This window comes from Notechis scutatus, unplaced genomic scaffold, assembly GCF_049901735.1.
Source record: "Notechis scutatus isolate UNSWTSFEM ecotype Mainland unplaced genomic scaffold, rNotScu1.2 NSCUSCF56, whole genome shotgun sequence".
Lineage (NCBI taxonomy): Eukaryota > Metazoa > Chordata > Lepidosauria > Squamata > Elapidae > Notechis > Notechis scutatus.
The window spans coordinates 136,102-146,656 of record NW_028263163.1 but is presented as its reverse complement, the minus strand read 5'-3'; the positions used below and the strand labels follow the sequence as shown (position 1 = coordinate 146,656).

The window sequence follows — 10,555 nt, the reverse complement described above, 5'->3', positions numbered from 1 at the left end:
GCAGGGACCCCAAAGGTGGTTTGCCCAGCCATTGCCCCAATGGGAAGAGGGGGAAAGGAGTTGCCCAACCACAGCCAGGACCCCCAACCCTCCTGGGCATAAAGAGGGGACTTGTGGGGGGAGGAGAAACTTTCAGCCCTTGAATTGTAAGGACACAGAGATGGAAAAGGGGCTTCTTGGGGCCTCCATTTGCCCCCAGCCCTTCTTTTCCCCAGGGGAGCAAACTTTGCTGGGAAGGGATCCAGGCAGCCCTGATCTTTAAGGAGGAGAGAAGTTCAAAGTTCTCAAATTGTTCAATGAAACTTTTTGCCTGAAGCCAAGTTCTCCAGCAGTTAAAGTTTCCATCGGGCCTCCGGGTCAGGGGAGAAGAGAGAAGCTGCCACAGACTCCCTGTCTCTGCCCAGAGTCTCCCGGGAGGATTCACAGAGCAGAGCGAAACTTTGATCATAATTCTCCTCTCAGGAGGGATCCCTGGATAAGTCAGCTGGTTCTTGCACTCAGAGTTTGTTGGGCCTTTCTCTGCAGGAAATGAAGGAAATAATCCCATGTGGTTCATAATGACAGGGCAGAGATGAATTAAATCCGTCATCTGGAATGAGAGGTTTGGGAGCTTCAGTCTTGAAATTGGCCCCAGAGGGAATACACGGCACCTGTGGATGAAGACAAAAAGAAGTGTGACATTTGTTGGCATCGTGGTTAAAGAGACAATCCCGGGAGACAGTTAATGTCTGAGCATGTCACAGGTGTGAAATGGAAGCAACATTTTCTTTATTTTGAAAACAGATGCTCAGTGACACCTTCACAAAGGGGTTGATGTAATAGTGTGGCCAGATTCCAAGAATAAAATGAACTTTAATGAAAAACTAGTTATCAGAACTTTGCATAGTTGAAAGAAATCACACCCAAAAACAAACACATGCACAGAGAGGGAGAAGTCAGAGACAACCAAGTGAAAAGAGATGGAGAAATCAAGGCAGCCTCTCACCCCATGTGGGGAAGGGAGGGAGGGAAGGGGAGCTCAGGAGCTTCGTGTTGCAGACGGAAAACAGACATGCAAAATCCTCTTTCAACCTCCTTCTTTGAGACCTGGGGATGCAGAAACCCATATCCCATGTTCCCCTGCCTCCCTTTCTTTTGTTTTAATAATTTTTTTATTTTTATATTTTAAAAAAACATCTCTTAGTGAACAGCGTGGTTCCAGGTTTTTACATTTCAATACAAAATGACCATAGTTACATATTCATCTTTCGTGTTCAATTTCATATCGTATTATTACTTATTCCATTTTCCTTTAAATATTCTCAAATATTCTTATATTCATTACACTTATCCAATTCCAATTCATATCATAACTTATTTCATTTTTCTTTAAATATTCTCATATCTTGTTTTACAGTATTATCTAAGGTTCTTATTTCATTTCTATATTCAGTACATATATTTACTTTTATCTGTCACATTTGCAATTTCATCACATACTATTATTCCATTCATTGTTCAATAGGTTCCATCCTAATTCTAATAATCCAGATGTCCCCTTTAATTGTCAATTCGAGCTTGCCACCCTTTTGCCTTATACACTCCCCCAATTTAATCCCTTTAAATCATTATAAAGTTTTACCATAGTATAGTCATTTTTTAATTATCACATTCTACATTAATAACAATCTAACTACTATATATCACACATGTATTTATGTATGTGTGTGTCAGATTCCGCATGGTATTTTTTTCTCAATTACATTCTAAAATCATCTATTTCAAAAATATTTATTCAATTAATTTTAGAAACTGATAATAGTCTTTCCATTACAATTCTCATCTCATTTTAACTTTATTCACTACTTTATTAAATATAAATTAATATTCTTACAGTAAATTCCATTTCCATATCTATTTCATTTAAATCTATGTCTGGTTTAACAATAATCCTTAAAAAAAAAAATCAGTTCCATTCTTTTCCATTTTTAAATCTATGTTCTTATATATCACGACACGTTACCTTGCAGAATCCCCCTTCCTGTTCTTCTTCTACCCATTGTCTCTCATTCTCCTGACTATATAATTTTTTTCATTGTTGTTTGCTTTCTACTTCCCATCATTTTCTGGTCCTTTCTCTTAATTCCCCTTTTTTCCTTTATAATTTCTCTCCATTTCTTATTCCAATTATTTATTTTATCCCCCTCCCTCTCTTGATTTCTCCTCTGTAATTCCCTCTTCTGCTGTTTCCTTTTCCTTTGTTTAATTTTCCAAACAATTCCCCCTTTAATTATCTCATCAAACCTCACATTTTTAACTTTAATTCTTTTTTTCTTGTTTTAATGTTGTTCCACTTGTTCTTTAGGGCTGGTTTCCTCTTTATTTCACTCCTCCCCTCTGTTTCTCTTTGTTCTTCTTTAATCTGCATTACCATTTCTAATTTTTGTAGTATAATGCTGTACATTTCCAAGCTTTCTTTCATCATTTCCTTCCTATTTTGTTGTTCCAATTTTATTTCCACACACATTTCTCCCATTTTGTACACTACTTCTTTTATTTTCCTTTCTTTAATATTTATGTCCAATCCAATTGTCTAGTAGTTTATTGCAACCAGCGTCCCTTATATTAAATTTCAACAGTCAGTGTCCATAAATCTTTGTTTCCAGCTTCCTTCTGTTGATTTCTTTTCCAACTTTTTCACCAAATAATCCCAGGGCAATTTCTTCATGTATCTTTTTCCCCTTGTAATATTCTAGTATTTCACTTTTCAGGGTTTTTATTTTATTATAATGGAATTCCTTTTGTTTCCTTTCAAATTCCAATTTTAAAAAGACCAAGCACTTTTCAAAGAGTCACTGAAATTTTCCCTTTGCCATTAAGTGGCGGGCTCAGTTCTGTTTCCACGTTCCACCCTTTCTTTTCCCTTTTTCCCTTTTTAAACTTTCATTAATTTCATTAATTCCAGTTATTAGCTATTCTTTCTTTTTAACACGTTCAACTTCAGCGTTTAATTATGCCTATTTAGTGCCAAAATCCAAATAGTTCCCCTGCCTCTTTTTCCGATGTAGAGGCCAGGCAAGTCCTGGGAAGAGGGAAGCCCAAGTCCCATGTTCCACTGCCACTTTTTTTTCATACATGGGGCACTCAGGGAAAGCAAAGCCCAGATCCATAGAGAGGGCTAGGAAAGAGGAAGGGATTTGAGGGAGGCCCCCATTTCTGGGAAGAGACTAACCTGGTTTATGAGTCCCTGGTTGAATGCTGGGGGGACGCAGCCCGGGGTTTCTCCAGCCTCACTTGGGCTCCGTGTCTTTCCAGGAGAGGCTCCTGTCAGGAAGAAGCCATGCAGGGCCGGGTCTTCAGAGGGGGATCTGGGGTTACCTGGGAGGGAGAGTGGGAGAGGGAGGGAGGGAGACACAGAGAAAGAAAGAAAACATATTCAGCAACCTGTGAGTTAGCCAAGTCTTGGTGCAGGGCTTTAACTCCTCACCTCAGGGAAAAAGGTAGACATGCATTTTCCAAACTTGGAACTTGAAGATGAAGGGACTTTAATTCCCAGAATTCCCTGCCCAGCATGAGGAAGTCCATGCATTATTGGGTGGGGAACTCTGGGGGTTGAAGTCCATTCCTCTTCAAGTTTGAAAAACACTCATGCAGACCAACCTCTCTCCACGCGTTGCCTCCATTTTGAGAAACAACAGAGACCCCTGAAGAGACCCTCAGTCATTGGCCGGCTTGCAGAATGCAGAAAACGTGGTTTCTTATGGCCATCAGAAGTGAAACATGCCACCGTGAATTGGACTGACCCTCAATATCCCCTAAAGACCCGGATCCTGGTTTGGGAGCCATCCCAGCTGGTTCTGAGGCCGCCCTGGAGCCAAGCCTGGGACGCACTGCGAATCTGGCCCCTTCCTGGCCCTTCAGGCTCAGGCAGAGTCGCCCAAGCTCCCCGGATCCTGAGTGAGGCTCTCCGGCCGCAAACCTCCTCCTCCTCCTCCTCCTCCTCCTGCCGCTGCTCTCTGGCTGGGACCCCTGAGCCCCCTGGCTCCTCCCTGGGGGACGGAAGAGCCTCCGCTGGGCCTCCCTTTGGGGCCTCTGCTCAGGGCACGGCTGGGGCTGAGGACGATGGGGGCTGGAGTCCAGGCCTTTGGGAGGCCCGCATGGGTACCCACTCGATCCGGGCAGGACAGAGATCCACCCGGAGGACCTGGGAAAAACCCCTGGGAAGCAGCCCCTCCCTCCTTCCTCCCAACGCCTGGCAGGAGGGAGAGAGAGAGAGAGAGAGAGAGCCGACCCAGAGAGGGTCACAGCCACGTTCTCCCTTTTTCTCGGTCTTGGGATTGCCCCCAGCCTTTCTGCCCTGGGGAGCAGCAGCCCCAGTATCTTCAGGCCTGGCCTCACTGGGAATACTGGAAACCAGCATCCAGAACCATGTCTGTGGCTCCAAGCAGGAGAAAGAGCATCAAAGTCACCAGTTGATCCTCTGAACACCCAAATCTCTATCCAGGTTTGTCCAGACATTGGGGGGGATCACTGACCCCCCCCCTCCACCCCTAAAGCTGCCTCTCTGTCCCATTCCCATTGTCCCAACTTTTTTCCCTGAATGCCAAACTCTGATCCGGTTCACACATTCCGCCAACCCCCGTTCGCTCAGCCGTAGTTTACTCCAAGTGTTGCAGCTGCTGAAAACCCCCAAGGAGCCAGAAACGGATCCTAGGAAAAGCTCCCCATCCTGTGTGCAGACAGGCTGAGTTGACCCTCCCCACTAGGTGAGTCCACACAACGCCCTTAACCCAGGTTGATGGAAGAGAACTGCAATGTTGGCAATAGGTGCCAGGCCAAAACACATAAACCAGATGGTGGCATAGCGTGACGACGATCATAACGTCCCTTTCAGCCAATCCCAAGGAGGGCCCCTCCCTCAGAGGCGGGCTTTCTGACAGCACCTCAGCTTCCCAGACCAGATTGGGGGGGCTCCCCCTGCCTCCCTCTCCCCCAGCCCCCCCTGCCCTCACTAGGGAGGGGGCAGACCCCCTGCAGACCCTCCCCCCCGGCCCTGCAGGACCCCTCCATGCCCCCTCCTCACAGCAAAGCCCCCTGCCAAACCCTCTCCGAATCCAGCCCATTGGAGGCCGCTTGACCGGCAAGGAGGAAGCCAGGCCCAGAGAGGCCCCTCAGCCTCGGCCAGATGGGTGGGAAGGTGGTCCGGAAACCCCCAGGGGAAGCCGGCCCAGAGATCTTGGCCAGGCTGCTCAGAAGCGGTTGCCATTGCCTCTTTCCCGGGGCTCCGAGAGAGCGGCTGGCCCAGAGCCTCCTAGCTGGCTTGGCGCCCCAGGCAGGACTGGAACTCAGCCCTCCCCCCCCCGGATTGAAGCCCCACTCACCCAACCGACACCACTAGCATCCATACGACCCTCCGAACCCGGTCTCTTCCCCAGGGGCCACATTCACACATGCACCTCTTAACCATGGTTTGTTTCCTGAGGTTGAACCTGTTGGCCAAGAAGTCAGTGGATGATGGAGACTCGGAAGGAGATGAATTCCTGGAAGTGAATCTGAACAAGTGGAGATACACAAGCAGGCCTCGACTTATTCATTTAGTGACCCATTCAAGTTACAACTGCATTGAGAAATAGGACCATTTTTCACAGTTAATGACCTTTGCAGCATCAAATGCAGAGATCAGAATTCAGGTGCTTGGCCAAAATTTCATGTTTATGACCGTCATGGCTGTGTCCCAAGTCACGTGGTCCCATTTTGCAACCTTCTGACAAGCAAAGTCAGATTCACTTAACAACCGGGTTCTTAACTTATTAAACGCAATGATTCACTTAATGACTGTGGCAGGAAAGGTCATAAAAAGGGGCAAAACTCACTTGGCAGATGTCTCCCTTAACGACAGAAATGTTGGGCTGATTTGTGGTCATAAGTCAAGGACTCGCTGTGTTGGGTACCCTTTTCTTCTGGTGAGGACCCCGTTCACACAACACGCTTGACCAGGCCGGGGACCTTGAAGCCCCCCTGAGAGAAACCAGAGGTCCACATGGAGCCTCCTCAGGGCCTGTGAGAAGCCCTGGATGACCACAGCTCCCCTCCTCCTCCCCTCCTCTGGGGTCTCCCTGGGACAAACCCAGAAGTTGTGGTGGGCTCATTCCTGACCCAGGAGGGGCTTCCTCCACTCTGGGCCTCACCCGGCTTCAGTCAGACACGGCGGTGAACCTCCTGGAGGATAAGAGGGTCTCATTGCACATCAACCTGGCCCTGAAAAGCCACAGCTTGAACCCGGAGCCACCCAGGATCTGGTCTGCAGGCCCTGAGAGCAGAATCTGAGGGAGGTTCAGGGGGAGAACTTCCAAGCGGTGGACCTGGGATACGGGCCTTCCTCTGCTCCTCCCTGCCAGGGTGGGCCTGCCTGTCCCTTCAGTTCCCCCTCCCACTCAGCCCCCCGGTTCCCCTTCTGGGCCAAGAAGTCCATATTAATGTCTCCCCCAGTGAAGAAACATCCTCCCTGAACAACGGATGCCAATAAACCAGGAACAAAGGAGTTCCAACAGCACCTTTTTTGGGATAGAAAGTCTCAGCCCCAGAAATTGGGAAGGTCAGAGCGACCCCTCCCCCCCCCCCAAATAGAAGATCCCCACAACAGAGGAAGAGCCACCAGATCTCCAGAAATCCTGTCGCTAGAAATCAGGTTGCACCATCCACCACACTGTGGGCATCACCGCCATCTTTGTAGGGTTTCCCTGTGATAAGATGGGTGGCCAGTAAATTTAATGGATGGATGGATGGATGGATGGATGGATGGATGGATGGATGGACGGACACAGACAGACAGACAGACAGACAGACAGACAGATATGGATTGATAGATCTCAGCTGCAGACTTTACAGTCCATTCTTTATTTAAAAAATTAAGAAACATCACAATATAAGGAATCTTGGTGTATTATAGGAACATGGTAAGATAACACAGGAATGACAAGAAAATAAAAATAAAAATTTCCATCCATTCTATATCTTTCTCCCTATTTACCCAACGATCTAGTCCACAAGTTGTCACGTTCCTGCTTCTTAATGAGCTTTAATCTCAAAATTAATATTGCTAGAAAAGATGGGAAATGAAATTTCATTTCATGTACAAGCAATTTTAAAACCGGCTGCAATTAAGATCAATATATGGGATTATGACATAAAACAGAATTCCAAACAGGGTCTACTCTTAACCTTGGGCAGAGTTCAAGGGTGCCGATTGTCATTAGAAGACAGGCAACACTACAGTTAAATGGCATTAACTTAGAAGTGGCACCATAGCTCTGGGTGACCTTCCCCAGCAATCTCTGGAGACAAGAGGCCATGTTGAAGGACAGCAGAAGTCAATTCCCTGGGTGCTGAATTCTCTTCCCCAGCATCACTTTCTGGACTTGCCCTGACTGGGAGGAAGGACCACAACCACAACAAAACAGTGACCCCAGGGGTATATCTGTAATTTTTACTAACATGGTTTATTCCAGTCTCTCCTCTGCAGATGGAGCCCGGAAAAAGTTCAGGATCCCAAGAGGAGAAGTTGCTTCTCACTGTAATTATGACCATCTGGGCCTTTGAGATCTGTGATGCTATATCTCCAGTTTTAGACTTCAATGTAGACATCAGATTGAAGCCACATGCAAAGGATTTTCTATCAGAAAAGGATAAATTCCTTGGTGAAGCTCTCTGGGACCAAGTTTTGGGACAGGTACAGGCTCTGCTTTTGATTGCACCTTTCTCTCCTTTGCAGATGAAACTGAGTGGTTCTCTGTTTAGATCAGGAAAGCCACTGGCACTTCTCAGAGTCTTTGAATTTTTCCAACCTTTCCTGTTGTTTGTGTTAGAAACAGGAAGTGGATTGATTAATGCCATGAATGATGGACCTGCTGCTTCTGCTTCTGCTGCTGCTGGTGTCCCCATCAGTCTGTGGGAAGCTGAGAAGGAAATGCCCATTGAGTTTGGAGCACCAGGATGGGTACAATCCATGGAGCTTTTACAGGCCTGGAGACCATCTCATTGGTGTGGTCACAACTGAAACATATGTGTCGCCTATAATGTGGCCTTTCAACAGCCCTCCTATACCTTCTTCTTCGTAAGTCATGCAGGGTAATGGAGTTGCACTCCCTCCATGTGCAATTCTAACACTCTCCTTCTTTTCTTCTTATGTCACTTATTTTTGTACCTCAGCACCTGTCTAATTTCCTGAATGATTTTGATTTCCATGGCTTCCCTTTTTTGCCTTACTTTGTGGAAGAGAGTAAAATCCAAAGATGGAGTTTTTAAAAAACCTGAATGAAATCCAGATGATTTTCCTTTCTCAGTTCATTCCTGAGTTCATCACTTGAATAATGACCTTTGTTTAAGTAGTGACTGAAACAATTGTAGTTGCCTCTCTCATTTGCATAATTGATCATTCGATTTGGATCAATGTTGGCCTAAGGCTTAGTAGGTTTGTGAAGGATTATATATTTTAAAAACATTTGTTGTTGCTATTGAATATAATAACATGAATTTGTTTTTCAATAGGAAGAGTTCTGCTCTAACAAATACCCTAAAATCAATTTTTGCTATTCAAATGGTCAGCAAGAATTCCCAGCTCCTGCACAATCTCACACTTGGTTACAACATCCATGACAACTATGGAAGCACTTTACGCACTTCAGATGCCTTGCTGGACATTCTTTCCACTGGAGAATCCAATGTCCCCAACTATGGCTGTGGGAGGAAGGAGAACCTCCTGGCTCTGATTGATGCAGCTGCCAGGGACATCTCCATCCAGATGTCAATGTTTGTAGGCACCTACAAAGTCCCACAGGTTTGTGTGTTTTTCTCTATCTGGTAAGGTGAGTGGGGTGGTGGGGATGAACAACAGATCCAATATCTTCATAGAATTCAAGAGCAGCTTTTCAGAATATTAGGGAACATATCAAACGATGTTTTAGTCTATTATGTTCATCTTCAAATTGACCATTAAAGGCCTGAAGAGCCATAAGGTCCCTAGAGGATATTCTACTGAATATTCTACTATTGAAAAACTATCCAGGTTTTGAGGTCCTCCATTAGCATGTTCATTTTCACATATCAATAATATCTGCCTTATCCAATTGGAATCAAGTTGGCAATAGTCCTGTCTATGTATAAAAATATTCAGACCAAGAAGAGTATCTTTGGGATGGATAAAAGGAGTTCAGCTCCTGCCCTCATAGATAATTGTTAATTTACACAATTTCTGCTTTGTATAAATTCAGGGTATATAATTATTGGGTTAAAATTAAAGTGATGAAACAGACATATAGTCCCAAAACAGACAAAATTTCAATTAAAGACTTATTGGATTGTACAACTGTCAGATTGCCTCACCCTTTCCTAAGAGGTCTGTAGGGGCGTGCATAAGCGCACCAATGTGCCTACGTCACTGTCCTACTATTTCTTTTTATTTTTCTTATATGTATCCATTTCATGTACTCATAACTATTCTGTTAGCAGTTGTGCTCTTGTACATCTAGAGAAGAAGCTGAAAAATTGCTTCACAAAGAATTTGGGATATAGAAGCTGAGAAAGAGGTTTTAGTACTCAAAAATAGCATATAATACAGCCCTATATCTTAGATCCAGACATTTTATCTAACATCTGCAAATTTGAATCTAATTGTTGGAATTGTATGGGTGACACAGAAATTTACATTGCATTTTTATTGTTTTTTTTGTTTAATATGATTTTGCGTTCCATTTTTATAGACAATCTTGTTAATATTCTGTCTTAAATATTTTAAACCATGACTAAGGAACAAACTATTCTTATATATTCATCAAAACAAAATTGGGTTTGTCAATAAGTAATATTTTGGAGTTGATCTGGACCACATTATAACACAGCATTCTTCATTACTTTTTCAGATCACTGCTGTAATTCCTTCAGAGGCTCTGATTGATAAAAGGAGATTCCCTTTTTTCCACCAGATGCTCCCCAAAGAAGGATTCCAATACCCAGCAATTGTCCAGCTGCTCCTCCATTTCAGATGGACCCTGATTGGCCTCTTTGCTTCAGACACAGAAAAGGGAGATAATTTCATGAGGACTTTCCCTCCGATGCTTGTCAGGAATGGAATTTGTGTGGTTATATCACAATGATTCACAACAACTGGACAAACAGCACCCCTCAGGGAGGCCCTCTCTAAGTGGAGACAAGTCAACGTCTTTGTCCACTTCATAGAATTTTTTTCAATGTGGAACAGAATTCTTCCTTTCCATGAAGCACTTATGCATTTGCCAGGACCCATTGAAGGGAAAGTCTGGATCCTCACAAATTTTGCACCGTATACAATAAAGAAGCACATACCTCTCAAATACATCCATAGTATTTTGAATTTTGGTTATCTGTCAAAAAAAGGCCAACAGATGCTGCCTTTGAACCCCATTTCTTTGTGGAAGATCCGTTTCAAGATCATTATTTTCGCTGTTCCCTTTCCAAGCACGTCTTTTCTGTCAAAGGCCGCAGAAGATGCACCCAGAAAGCCCCACTGGAGACCCAGGAGAAAAGGAACAGGAAACGGATC

The 10,555-nt window shown here is 44.6% G+C and overlaps 2 long non-coding RNA genes across 3 annotated transcripts; one reads left to right on the top strand and one right to left on the bottom strand.

Annotated features, from left to right (window-relative positions):
* Positions 1 to 600: 600 nt before the first annotated feature.
* On the top strand, positions 601 to 10,350 carry LOC148128469 (uncharacterized). 2 transcript variants are annotated; one of them, XR_015746378.1, is made up of 6 exons: positions 601 to 743; positions 4,327 to 5,669; positions 7,488 to 7,708; positions 7,845 to 8,092; positions 8,527 to 8,815; positions 9,897 to 10,350. It is a non-coding gene; the product is annotated as an uncharacterized LOC148128469 (long non-coding RNA). The 2 variants fall into 2 exon arrangements; XR_015746379.1 differs by lacking the exon at positions 4,327 to 5,669.
* LOC148128470 (uncharacterized) lies at positions 712 to 1,025 on the bottom strand. The gene is made up of 2 exons (XR_015746380.1): positions 944 to 1,025; positions 712 to 876 (listed from the first exon to the last, which is right to left on the bottom strand). It is a non-coding gene; the product is annotated as an uncharacterized LOC148128470 (long non-coding RNA).
* Positions 10,351 to 10,555: the final 205 nt, after the last annotated feature.